The sequence below is a fragment of the Poecilia reticulata genome, linkage group LG4 (assembly GCF_000633615.1).
Source record: "Poecilia reticulata strain Guanapo linkage group LG4, Guppy_female_1.0+MT, whole genome shotgun sequence".
Lineage (NCBI taxonomy): Eukaryota > Metazoa > Chordata > Actinopteri > Cyprinodontiformes > Poeciliidae > Poecilia > Poecilia reticulata.
In genome coordinates this window covers 24,270,799-24,285,315 of record NC_024334.1, presented here as the reverse complement: position 1 = coordinate 24,285,315, position 14,517 = coordinate 24,270,799, and the positions used below count along the sequence as shown (strand labels likewise).

The 14,517-nt window shown below is 41.8% G+C and overlaps 1 protein-coding gene across 2 annotated transcripts in view; it reads right to left on the bottom strand.

The window, feature by feature from the left end:
• The window catches only part of sema6bb (sema domain, transmembrane domain (TM), and cytoplasmic domain, (semaphorin) 6Bb), a 175,419-nt gene that overhangs the window by 155,486 nt on the left and 5,416 nt on the right, over positions 1-14,517 (bottom strand). The window contains exon 1 of one of the 2 annotated variants that reach the window (XM_017304420.1): positions 5,774-6,013. The exons of the other annotated variant lie outside the window; for it this stretch is intronic. The gene's annotated coding sequence lies outside the window, so the exon portion shown is untranslated. Of the gene's footprint in view, positions 1-5,773; positions 6,014-14,517 lie in introns of those variants that run through there. 2 annotated transcript variants of the gene reach the window in all.

The following is a 14,517-nucleotide window of genomic DNA, read 5'->3' as shown; positions in this document are numbered from 1 at the left end:
CACACACACACACACACACACACACACACACACACACACACACACACACACACAGACTCTCCACTAATTTTCCTATCTGTTCTGTAAGCCTTGTTCAGTTGTAATTTTGCTCCTGTGTGCTAGCCTCAAGAGAGAGAAACTAATTTTCAGGAGTGAAAGGGGATTATCAGATGCAAACCAAATCTCTCCACCTCCAGACAAAGATACTCGCACAGACTTTTCTGCTGGAACAAAACGCGTCTCAGGATTTGGTTTAGCTTGTATGTACGGCAGCTCTCAAGGAGGAATCTCGTCAGCCGCGGCGCTCACAGTTTCTCCTTATCAGTGCGAGAGAAGAAAGTTCACAATAGCAAAAAAAAAAAATGCTGAGCTGGTGGCTCAGAAAGCAGAGGGGGGAGTGACAGCTGATAATATAATCACATTTACCTCATTATGTGGTCTGAATTTTGTGTGCAGTATCAAATAAGTGAATGGGAAGTGATGTGGTCAGATGGAATCCTTGTGTGTTTGTACCTCAACAAACACTGGGATATTTTTATCAGTAAACCAGTAAAGCCTCATCAACAAAGAAGAGCCAACACATAAAAGTATCCCACTCAGGGTGGCTTTTTCTTTTATGGTTTGGACCGATTCCAACATGTCATTAATTATCCCCCTCATTTTAGCTGTTCTCATTCTATTATTGCAGGGTGTGCTGTTATTTTACCTTATCTGCTCACAGTAGGTAAAATAACTATTGAACACTTTGACTTTCTTACGAATAATAAAGTGGAGGGAGAATAGAGTTGAATGCATGGGGGAAAAAAACGGTAGTGTAACAAAGCAAGGAAACTGAACAAAACAGCTCAAATCTGTCAAAAATTAATCAAATACATCCCATCACTGTAGGTTAATGTCATATTTAGGTTAATGGTTTTCTCAGTGCCATATTCAACGTACATTGTTTTCAAACTTTCAGATTTCTAGACTTCTCAATGCTAGCACAGAATCTCTGCACAATTACAAAAGTAGAAGAAAAAGTACATCAAATTTCATGCCAAGTTTGATGCAAACCATGTGGACAAATCAGTGAAGTGCTGGGAAGACAGCTGAACCGACTTTGAACTCTTTGGATTTAAATGATTACCACTCAGAAAACCCCGTACCAACACTGAAGTTTTAAGCTTTGTGCCTGTTTTTTTATCCCCAGTTAATTTTAACTTCATTTATCGACTCATTTGAGTTTGACTCTTAGGATGTGTGAATCGCTTAGGTTATAATTAACATGTGGTGTGAATTTCACGTCAACAGCCCCGTTAGAAATATGTTTGCTGATAAAAAGGTTGACATTTTCCATACTTATTTTCCCTGCTGCATCCTCGCATGCAAGCAGGGCCACATACACACAGGCTGACACACAAACCCCCTACTGCACAAGCCAAGGAAACCATAGAGACAGGCTCAGAAAACAAAGAAAAGGAGCGGAAGGAAGATGAAAAGTGTCTATGTTTGGAGCCAGCTGGGTAAAGATAACAGTAAATTAGAAATTGGATTAAGATTAAAAAAAGAAAACAAATTAACAACATCCAATTTAGAGGCAGCAATATGTACATAAATAGAGAGCTTCATAAAAAGCCTTAAAGAAAATTATTTATGTCATGCATTCTCTGCTTTGGCATACTTAATCTTTGTTGATCTATCTTGCTGCACCTGTCAAAGTCAAATTTAATGATTGAACAAGCAGATATGTGAGCAGATAGGAGAAGCTGCCAAGGAAACCGACATAATTGGTCCAGATGTGTTGAAAACCTTATCTTATGAAAGGGGGATAAAATCTGAGCTAAGGTTCAAACAGCAGAGCCCCCAAAGCTTTACTTCCATTATATCCTGAGCCCGAAGCTTTCCTATTACAACCTAAGCCCGGCACAGCTTCAAAGCTACTTCATAGTGTCCGTTAATGGCGCTGATGACAGCAGAGAGGATTTCTGCGCCAGGTAGAATGACACAAGTCAAAGCAGCAAAAAGGAGGTGTTGTGTGGTAGACAAGTGGAGAAACTAAAAAAAAAAGTGTCATTTTTAACATTAGGCTTGAGCGCTTTAAGTCATTCTGTCGCTAAACACAGAGCTGGACCTTCTCATGGGTATGCACAATGAAAAACACACAGAGTTATTGATAAAATAAATTAGGAAGCAAAAAAAACACTTTCAATTCTTGCTGGAAGCATGCAGGGAAGGGAGGGGGGCAGACATGAAAGGTTACTCTTTGAATGCGTGTTTCACAATGCTTTGAATTATTCCGACTCCTGGTCTCTTGCTGTTACAGCAAACAACAAGGCTTTCATGTTTTCCTCCGACATGCAAGAGGAAAAGCTCACTAAGTCAATTCATCTCTGCTGTTGCCGCACTCCTAATGGTTCATGGCACATGAAACCACTCAAGTGCCAGGTTCAGACATTTTCTGTCTTGTTTATTCCTCCGGCTTAGACTCCGGTGTGCAATCTTCTCAGTGGTGCTCGCTGCTGCCACGGAACCACAAAGCCAGGGCAGAGCGTGGCTGCTTTTGAAAGGACAAGAGACGGAACAAGCAAATCTATTTATAAGAAGCAAGCGGGATAATTGTTGAAAAGGTTAGCGCAGCCAGAGCAGGTAACAAGTGAGCCGCGTGTTGATGCGTACAACAGGATGAGGAGGCGATGCTGGCGACAGGAAAAGTCATGGTCAGAGGGAGCGCCGTTTGAATCCGATGTCAGGAAGCTACAAAAGAAGCAGATGTCAGCCATGTTTAGGCATCAACAAAGACTTCACAAACTATAACATAGCACAGATCGACAGACTATACAGAATAAAACAACAAAGAAGCAACAACTGCACTTTTTTTTTGTCATATTTTTGAACACAAACCATTTAAGGTAGCGTCACACCAGACTAAGGTCATCCACAGACATGTAAACTGAGAGGTTTTCAAAATAGTTCCTCCAGTTTATTTATGTATACCCACACAATTTCCCACACAAGCGGAGACGGACTCACACAGCCTGAAAAATAATCCACCAGAGCAGAAAGATCGAACTTTGTTTTTTTTTTGTTGTTTTTTGTTTTTTTTACAAATGTACAACAGAAATATTGAGTGGCAAAGCAGACCAGACAGACACGCTCATTTTAGCACCTGGGAAATATTGCAATCTTTTAAACATTTCTGAATGTTTTCACAAAGTGTTTGTGAAAATGTTTTCACTACCCACAAAGCAGAATGTATTTTATTGAGGGTTTTTTTTCTTGAAAGACCAAGAAAAAGTTGTGTGTAATTATTTAATGGGAGAAAACTTATTTTAAAACTTATGACCAAAAGACCGAAAAACACAAAATGCAAAAATACCTAGTCATCTCCATGGATACTGTGGAAAACTCTTTATGAGCATACTTCTATAAGCTTCTCAAACCTAAAAACATTTTAAATCCAATCAAATTAAATCCAATCAAAGGAACACAACAGACGGCCTGTTGTGTTCCTCGACCTTTAATGAAGATGTTTGTTCGCCACTATTTTCTAACAAACTTCTCAAGATTGATGGTTTTTATTTGGGGGTATCAGGCTGAAGGGGGGTAATTATAAATGCAAAACACACTTTGGGTTTTTATTCGCTAATCATTTTCTTCTAGAATAATGTATTTTTCTGTTCAGTAAATCCTAAGAAAAGCCATTTAATTGAAAGTCATTAAAAGTCCGACACTTTGAAAACTAAACATAAAACGAATCGCGCACAGAAACATTTGTACAAGACTAAATATGCATCACAAAATGGTTGAGACAAAAGCTCTAAAAGATCTGCAGGATAAAAAGCCTTGGGAACTGTTGCTCACGACCACTTTAGAAGATTACAAGAAAGTCTGGCTCCTTCGAAGCAAAACAAACTGAAATGAGGGGTGGCTGAGAATTCAGCAGAGTACTGTAAATAAAGATTCCATCTGCGAGTGTGGAAGGGAATGTTTCCTTTACATTCCCATTTCAAGCCCTTCATTTACTCCAACACCATTTCCCTCCAGAGATATCATGCCCCACAGTGTCCCCTCGCGCCTGCCTTGCTCAGCTACCAGAGAAGCCAGTCAAGCCGAGAGACTCAGAGAAGCGATGCATCACTTGATGACATGGGCTGATAGATGCCTGACAGACTGCCAAACCCGTCGACGTGCTACATGAGTCAAGAACAAACACTCCTCCGACGTGTGTAGATGTGCTTTTGCACATGTATCCATCATCGCCATGTAGGAGGTGTGTGTRTGTGGATGTGTTTTTAAAAGCTGGCCTGGGTGAGAGAAACCATGCAAACTGTCCGTCTCAGTTGATGGAGGAACGAAGGAGGCCAAGTCCAGACCCAAGGCTCCGAGAACGAGGAAAGTAGAAATGGAAATTAAGTTCCCCTGACTCAGGGAAAATAAAAAAAATAATCATAAATCAATGTGTGTACATGGAGCAGTGGATATTTATATACATTTCATGAAAACTCACATAATCCTTTTTCCCTCCCCCCCTCACCATCTCACATGAAAACAGACTGAGCTTCCTGTTTTAGATCAATTAGGATTGTCGAGATTATTTTAATTGGCAAAATTTGTAAATAATAATATGGAAATGTATATATACTGCTCAAAAAAATAAAGGGAACACTTTAGTGTTCACTTAAATGTTAAAGTGTTCCCTTTATTTTTTTGAGCAGTGTATATATATATCCATCCATCCATCCATTTTCTTTACACCCTTGTCCCTTAGTGGGGTCGGGAGGGATGCTGGTGCCTATCCCCAGCTAACGACCCTGGACAGGTCGCCAGTCTGTCGCAGGGCTTTGAAATATATATAATTTTATTTATTTTTTTTTTTTACAAATTTCTTCAAATTTCACCAGGATGCCTTAAAACGTATGTAAACTCCTGAATTTGAGGAAAGTCTCTAAAATTCTTCTTTTACTCTGGTATCTAATGAATAGAGATGATTTTGGTAATCGTAACTGATCTAAAACAGAAAATGTTCAAACTGATTTAATGTCAGGCAGTGGGGGGGGGGGGGAATTGGGAGCTTTTTAATACATCGTGCGTAAATATCTGGTCTCGACTGCACATCACATCCGCGTGCGCACATAGATGCACTCCCTTCCCGTCTTTTCGCCTCCTCTTTCCCACAGAAATAAATTTGTAAATGAACAAGCCCTGTTGGAAGTAAGCAGTGACGCCAGGCCCGAGCTCTGAATGTCACAGTCACTCATTGCAGCCTCCCTCTAAGTGATGCAGACAGAGCCCCATTCTCATTACCCCACCAGTCAAGCCAGGGGGTGAAAAACATTTACATGCAAATACGAATGACCCACCGGCTACCGCGAGCGCACTGGCTGCCGTGTTGTCAAAGCACGGCAATGACACAAAATCCGCTTGCCAATCAACGGCTCCATTGTAAAAAAACACAAACTATAGAAGAAAGTGGTATGTGTGTAGATTATCAATTTTTTTTTTTTTTTTTCCAGCCTGATTGGTTTGTAATTTCTGTTAGTGCTCCCCGTGTCCAGTGGCATTACTTTGAAAGGATTCAGACTGAGACATTAGCAACTACATTAACAGATGTTTGGGGAAGAGGCTTAAAGTCCTTTCTATGGTTTCTACAAACCCACAGAGTTTACAGACCGTCTACCATCCTCACAGGACCCACTTGTCTCTGACAGCTGTGCCTAGCACCCCATAATCAAACACTCTTTCAGTCTAAACTATTAGGAATCCAGAGCTCATAAACATGGGTCCGCCGTCTCACCAATGCGGAGAACAGATTGCTGATGGACTGGCTGGGTCTCCAGGGGTTCTGGGCAAGAGCAGATTCCTCCTGCTCGCAAGATACTTGGATCAAAAACCACCCTGCTGTCATCAGACCTGTTGCCTCCAGATGGGTCCCGGGTCTGTCCGTGTGATTCGCACTCTCAGAGAGCACGCGGCGGCGGCGGTGTCGTCCTCCCTCCTCTTTCTCTAGTCCTTATTTCATCTCCCATTTTTTTTCCTGACCAGCAAAAAAAAAGAGAGACATCAAACCTGACCTTCTCCTTCATCTTTTCAGCACTTCTTAAAGTCCGAGCCGTCGTTCTTTTGTTCTTTAACCTTGGCGCACGGCTCTTTAACTCTGTGTGAGGCTTTCATCTGAAATCATGCTCATTGGCTCAGTTTCTTGGCTAAAATCCCCCCTGAGTGCGGCGTGCGCGGGGGCGTGCGAGTGCATGAGCTCACATGCTCGGTGCCAGGGAGATGAGCAGACGCACCGCGCAGCAAGGCCTCTTTGATGCGGCGCAGTAGAGACCCACGGCAGGGCCGTACATTAATTGCAGCTTCTGAGCCGTTAATTTGGGAGAGTACGTTCAAGGACCCACTTTTCCTCCACTTTCCAACAGCAACAGAGGCTGAACAAGCGTCCCCCTCAAGACTCATCCACTTTTTTTTTACCTCTTCTCGTAGCCTTCTGTCTGCTAAGTGCCTCTCCGGCCATACAATTCAGCTTAATCCAAACATGTTTGCCCCTTTTGCCTCCCCTTCTTTCTCGACCACCGTCACCGAGCAAAGGGACAGTAGGTCACAGCTTCTGCACCGTTCTCCCACCTTCGCCAACTGGCAAGCGCTCCTTGCCAAAAAGCCAGAGTTTTCTTTTTTCTTTTTTTTCAACCCGATTGATCCCCACAAGTTATTAAATGAACTGAGCTGATAATTAACTCAAATAACAAAATAAGTGGAATCGCAGCAGACATAAAGTGTGGATTACGCAAACTATGAGTAGAGATCATCAACAGAAGCTGTAATCTACGGGTGGTAAACAATTCAGTCAAGAGCAGAAATATGACAACGAGAGCATTCCCATTTTGTTTTCGCAGCATCTCTGCGACCATAAAACCACAGGATAGAACCGCTTTGGCTGAAAGTTCCCCTAAGAAATGAATCAGCTATAAAAACCGCAGCGGGATAACTGTAGTCTGCCCCGCAGGGCACGATCTCTCCAGATTCATGCTGTGCTGATGCGGGAAGTGATTCAGGATGTGTGTGGCCAGCATCTCTTCTCTGTTATGTCTCCCCCCCACCAATAAGGTAATTAAACCTGCACACCTATTAGTTATGAGCTTGTCAAAAGTAGACAGGGGCCTAAAAGCAAGAAAAAACGTCTTGGGATACACTGGGTCAGGAACAAGTGCTGCTATTGTTATAACACTAGAGGAAAATAATGTAATTTCATAAGCCACAAGAAGTTCAGAAGGAATATTTTGACAAGAAAATTATTAGTTGTGCACTGAGCAAATCTGGGAGGTTTTTGGAAGTGTGGATAAAGAAAATGGATTGCTAAAAGAAACCTAGGACATGTGGAAGAATGCACAACTAGCAGTTTTACCTTACATGCAAAATGCTACGGAAACCAGGAAACCAACACAGTACATTACTTTAAACACAACATGCCAACTGTGAATCATGGTAATGGTACCATCGTGCTGCTGGGATGATTTTCATTAGGAAAAACAGGGAATTTGGTCATAGCTGAATGGAAGACGGATGGAGCTTATTAAAGAAATGATGATATGTTGGAGGCTGCACCAGATTGAGGAAGAAAGAAATGTTGTTTGCCAAAATGTAAGAAAAATAAATGAAATATAAATAAATAAAAAAATAAAATTAAAAAAAAAACAGAGGAAAGTAAGATAATTTCAGTGCAACTGCTGGCATCAAATATAAAGCTCAACAATTTAGACTTGGCGTGGATTGTTGGTGTGCAATTGTGCATGACAGCATATTATGCAAACTGCATTTAAATGTGCAGTTTGTATAAGCTTGTTGGTTATGTAGGGCCTTGTTAGAGCCCAATTTTGGTCAGAAAATGACTCATTTGCCTCTGAGATTATAAACAGAGTGTTAGAATCTGTGAAAAAGAGAAACCGACCAAAAGAGAAAAAGGGGGGTGGGGGTGAAGCTATGTGAATTCAAGCAAACTGACCATGAAAGACACTCAACCCACACTCACAAATTGTTAATTTGTGTCCAAGGAAGTAAACATCGGTGCCCGTCTCCGTCGTGTCTACCCGTCTTTTCATTCTGACCTGTAATGCCCGTGGCACGCTGCCAAGCGTTCATACACATGGAAATGTCTCTTTCCCAATGCAGAGAACACCCCCTCTGTCACCCCCTCCCTCTAGGACTTTTGTTCAGATATAGGAAAGAGACACTTTTACATACACATGAGCAGAGAGGAAGAAGCCGTGCCTGTGGAAGTACACTAAGCCTACATGGAAAGCCAGTTTTTCCCCCCAACCAGAGTCATCTTTATTCAACAGCCACTTGGCCTTTGGTGATAGCAGCTGCATTCTCTGTTCCTGTCATACTGCACCACCTCGAGCTTACACAACATGATGCGGCTCCAACTTCTCCAAGACAATATGTCACAGTTAAAGTGCATTGGCTAAAAAATACTGAAATCATAGCCTTCCTTAGGAAAACTGAAGAGATACTAGCCTGTGGCTCCTGATGAGAGCAACTGTATAAAAAAGAAAAAAAAAGAAAAGAGTTTTCAAAGAAAAATGAAGGCGTGCTTATTACTGACTGCATCGAGCTTCTGTCTTTGAACTCTCATCTACTGCTTGGGCTTTTGCAGTGGATGTGTAAGAAAAAATGAAGACGAAAAGATGAGAGTGAAAGGAAGACGGTGCTGGGGAAAAAAACATGTGATTAAAAGATAAAAGGGAAAGAGCAGATGATGAGGGAGCAGCATTGTGTGATTAAATGGCAGAGGTGATCCCATTGGACCACAGCCATTATTGCATTTTAATAGACGACAGGGTTGATCCTTGACCCGTTTTGAGGCAGGGGTAGTGTTTAGTGCGCACGGCTCTCCTTGATACACCTCCAACCTGCAGGGCATGTGGGCATTAGAAGTAACGCGAGCTGTGCGAGGCCTTGAAGGGTCACAAGCAAATAGCTTTATTCTCCTTCCACAGCATCTTAAGCAGCAGCCTTGGGCAAATAACAACAACCAAAGCATCTGTGCGTGTTTGTGTCAAAGTGGATTTCAAAATGCGAGCAGCGCAATTTAATCTACGTCTTTAATTCATGCATTTCAAAGTGTTTGAAATGCATGAAAGTGTTCAAAGTGTTCAAAGTGTTTTCCTACTTTCCCCAACAACCAAGTTCCCTTCACCCTGCTGACCCCCCACCACCCCAAAAAAGAAAAAAATAAATAAAATCGACCTTCAATCATCAGTTCCTCCTTTTCACCTTCTCTTTCTTCCAGCTCCACATGCTAAGTGGGAACATTGTTACGGTCAATTTGTCCCATTCAGGGTCCCGGTGGGCAGTGTCCCTGCCCTGACAGCCCGCAGACAGAGACCACACTGCCTGGGAGGCCTTGACATCAAGGTCCGGAGCAAGCTTGGAATGAGGAGGAGGAGGAGGAGGAGGAAGGGGGGGGAGAGCGCAGAGCAGAGGAAAGAAAAGGGAGGGAGAAATTAGAGAGGAGAGGTGATGAGGGAAGTGCTGGAATGGAGACAGAATGTGTGAAGGAAAACAAGTTTTGGGGGAATGCTGCAGCAAAAGAATGCAGAGGGAAAGAGAAGGAGGCAGGGGTCCCCTGGTTTAATACAAACCCAAAGATTATGCTCAGGGTTGTTTCAAAGCTGTCCATCAATCCCAGGTTTGATGCAGTAGGTGATGACAGCTTTGCTTACACAGAAGAAAACCTAAATGCATGATTTATGGTTCTGCATTCATGTTCATTTGTATAGATCTAAGCTTCGAACTCTGTCGGCACAGCGGCCTGAATATAAACGCCATTCCTTAATTTGAGACTGTGTCCAGGTCAACGGCTACAGACGTTGCCCCCAATCAGAAAGATGTCAACAGCAGTAAAGGTCGCTGCGAAGAAAAACAACAAACTCCGGGTTTAAAACGTAAGGCTAGCGAGGGACTTTTTTTTTTTTTAAGAGTGCCTCTGCCAGCTTCTTGGCTCCGATCGCCCAGACAGGCTTTCAATCAAGAAGCATCACCTTGTGTTTAAATACTGGACAGTCAATGGACAGTGTCTGCCGATCGATACAGTGACATTAGCTATTTCATTAATTCAAATTAACGTGCTGCTCATTTATCTTGAAAATAATGTGATAATTTAAGGGAGACTATGTCTTAAACAGAAATGCGCCCGTTTAATCAGGGTGATTGACTAGCGATGGCGGACAAATGCCAAGTTTAGAAACGGAAACCCTTCAAAAATGCTTCTAAAGCCTGACAAGTGCGAGTCACCCTGCTGTTTTTAGTGGGAAGTGTTAAGTTTGGCAATAAAAAATTTGAATTACTGATGGAAATTTTTTTTTTTTGTTTTTTTTTTTTTTATCTAAAGTAGTAAAGTTACAGAACAATTAAACTGTTCTAATCTTAGAATAAATAAATGAAATGAAAGTGACAGCAAATTTAACAAATGAAGTTGAACACAGAACTACACACCCTTGGTACAAGCTGATAGACAAACTTCAGATCACCGTTTACTGAATGTTTTTAATATCCCAACTTTAATGAATGTGGCAAAAATGACACATAAAGCATTTAAAAGTTTTAAACAGAAATGTATTAAAACGTCTGTTTTTATGCATATTTTTACAACAGGATGTCTGATGATATCGTTTCGTTTTACTTTGATTAGTCCTATGTTTTTAGGTTGTTCACATGTTTTAGCTGAACTAACCACACTCGGTTAAAACAAAATTGTACTGTACAGGTTACTGACCCCTGGTGTACATGGAGGTAAAAAGACTGGGATGTCAGCACAAAGCAAAAAAGAAGTTTGTTTCAGACAAAGGCCTCAAAATGTTACCGCCAAAAGTTTTGATTTCTTTGGTTTGCTTTCAACAAATATTTTCACATCGATCCTTGGAGACAGACAGCTGAGTGGCGGTTATGCTGCGTAACGCGCCTGTTCTACACCTGTGGAGCAACTCTGAATTAAAAAGTCAAAGCATTAATAATAGCGGTGGAAATTACTGATATCAGCTAGTGCAGCAGCTAGCTACAATGGGCCAAGGCTGGTGAGGAGACACTGCTGACCAAGCAATCACGCTGATTTCTTATAGGCGAGTACGACTGCTGTTTGGGCTCCCAGGTTTCTGAGAGGTGGTGCTACCCTCCCAAGTGCTGTGTGATCTAAAGGAGAATACCGCTTCAATGTGCTTTAATAATAAATACCTGACTTGTTAATTGCTCTCATGTGAAAATACATAGAAAAATTGATGGGATAGGACTTTAAAGCACATCATCACCTTATCGGGGCTAAACTACAGTATGACTTGTCCTACCGTGTGGGAACTGCCCCGGGCCCACAGGTGAAGTTAAACCCTCCACCCCCCGCCAACACGATTCGGCAAAGACGAGGGATTAAGTGACTGTGTAAAGGCACCTGTTACTTCTGCACACAGGACACAGCATTTGCTCCGAAGCAAGAGGCCCGGAGCGGCTGTTAGCGTCAGAAGCGAGGCTCAAACAGGGCACCCATTCAACCAAGGCTGGCAGTGCTGAATCACACTCAGACAGACTGACTCACACATGTGCACACATACAGAGTCCGTACAATACAGGAAGGCAAACAGACACAACAAGATAGACACCGACCCTTATGTTTCTCTCTGATGGACACGGACAAACTTTCACCCTGCCGTTTTCTCCCGTGTCTTTGATCCCTACACACACACACACACACACACACACACACACACACACACACACACACACACGCACACACACACGCACACACACTGACACATCGACTTCTTCAAACTAATTGCCAATTCAGACTCCAGAGTCGAGACAGCGGGTATCTGTCAGGGGCCCTGTGTATAGGAAGCGATGTTGCAGATCTCCTTAAATGAGCTAACTTTATAATAAATCACTGGGCACTGCTAGCCAAGGATTAGGCAAGCTCCAGCGAGCAGTTTGTTAAGCTGCAGAGAGAAGAAGCACTGGGGATGGAGAGAGGCCCGCCAAAACTGACATCAGCTCCAGGACCTTGGAACAGTAAACCCTCCCATGCCTCCTGGTTTCTTGGGCACACATTTAGCCTTGTTATCAGGGTTCTCTGCTGACACAAAATCCCAGCGCTATTAGGCCTTTACATGGAATTATGGCGTTTGCTTCTGTAGGGGATTTTAGGCTAAACAGTTATTGTCCAGAACATGAGCTCTACCCTCAGGTACCCAGTTTTTCAAAGTGCTCTCTCCTTACGTTTGCCCTAAATCTTTTCTCTGCACCGTCTTGCCTCCCACCGAGTCATTTCTCTTGGAAGGAGTAATGCTTCCTACAGCGAGGTTATTTATACATGGACCTGCACAACATTTATTCCCTCTCCTGTATGCAGAAGAACAGCAGATAAGAATAATCACTTCTTCTAGCAAATTTCCTCACCGACTTAAGGGTTATCACTGATTCAGTGTTACTGGATATCTTACGAAACTGCAAGAGAAGCATATCAAGAAAAGCAGCTTATGTTTTCAAAGTGAAACTAAAGGGAGCCTTCAGCAGCTTTTTAGTTCGGATACCCTTCCTCTTCATCTTTTATAAGGATAGACAGCGAACATACTTCAATCTAAACTTGGCCACTAAACAAATTAGATTAGCACACACAGATCATAGATCAAGTCATGTAGATTATTCCTCTTTTGTCTTTTAATTTGCCGCTTGTGACAGCACTTCTCGTGTAATTGCTAGGCGATGTGGGACGAGCACATCAGTGGAAGACGACTTTGTTTCTCTTTCACAGTTATCTCAAGAAAGCTGTAAAGTATAGATGATTACACTAAAGTATGGTCTTTTGAGGTTTCATTTAATACTTATTCCTTAGATCTAACGCAGTTTGCAAATGCATTCATTGCCCCTATAAAGGTAACATTTTGTCATTTACAACCCAAGACTTCAAAGTGTTTAGTAGGATTTATATGTGATAAACAAAAAAAAAAAAAAAAAAAAACGTGCTTAACTGCAGAGGGTAAGGAAAATGACACATATTATACATTTTGAGAACCATATTAAAAGTCAATCTGTTTAGAAACTCACTGCAATTTCAGCTGAAAAACATTTCAGGCTATGTCTTTACCAGCTTTGCAAAACTATAAACATGTTTGCTCATTCTCCTTTATAAATTAACTCGAGCTCAGTCAGACCAAATGAACAGATTCTGGGAATGTCAGTTTTCTCTTTTTCCTATTTTTGTCCGAGATTCTCAACAAGATACAGGTCTGGACTTTGACTAAATTTGATATAAACCATTCAATCTTTAGCAAATCCTGTGATCTTTCACCAGCTTCTCTGTACCTGCTAAAGAAAAGCAGGTCCAACAGCTTGACCTTGCCACCAACATTATCACTATGTAGATGGTGAGCTCCAATTGGTTTGTGATGTTGATTTCGTGAATACATGCACCTACCAAAACCTACTTGCCACCTTACAAATTATTTTGTTTTCCTGTTTCCATCACACTTAACTACTTCACAAGATCAAGCAAAGCGTCCTGCTCCACCATGGGTCACCTCGATGTGTTCTGGGTAATGCCTATTGTTTTGCTTTGCTTGTAAGTTGCACTTAAAAATTTTTTATCTCACTTGACAAAATGATCTTCTTTCACATGTCTATTGTGTCTTAGAACAGTGGTTATTTAATTTTTGCACGATTGTCAAGGCCATGTTTGTGGAGTAAAATATATATATATATATATATTCGTTATCCTGTTAACAGATCATTCCAACGTAGATTTGGATCTATGGAGCTCCTCCAGTTTCTACGAGCCTTTTTGGCCACTTCTCGTATGAATGTTCTCCTGTGATGAATGTTGTCAGTCTAGGTGAGTGGCCAAAAGTATGAAGGCGTGTCATACTCTTTCCATTTTCTGATGTTGGGTCAGACAGTGCGTTCTTTGAAATCAAAGATGGTTTAAACTGACCCCGTTTTTAAATTTCTTAACCTCATCCCTGACCTGTGCTGTGTGTTTATTTAGGGCTAACAGAGCATAAGAGACTGAAAACAAACTCGTGCCACAGTTTTCTAATTCCCCTATGTTTTTAACAACCATGCATCTTGTCCTTTTCACTTCACAATTAGACACTACTTTATGTTGGTCATAAAAGACTTGGAACTAAAACTAGGATGACCAAATGTGAACAACGTCACCCGTGTGAATGCTCTGTCAAGACACTGCACCCTTTATTAATTATAAAAAAAATTTAAAAAAACGACCAAGCCTGGTCCAGCACGTCATTGCCTGATGCGAGCAGCAGGGGGAAAAGGATCCTATGTGCAACCTCCAGCCGCCTCCCTGAGCTCCGGCTGCCAGAGCAGGCGACACCCCAGAGGAAAAGGAATTAAAGAGCCTCTTTTCCACCAAGGTTGATTGATACTGTTAAGAGTGACAGCAAGGTTAAAGGAGCTGCTGGTCTTCTATGGAAGTAAATATGTGCCATCAGAATTTGAATAAAAAATGCATCTGAAACTTGAATGTTGTATATTTGC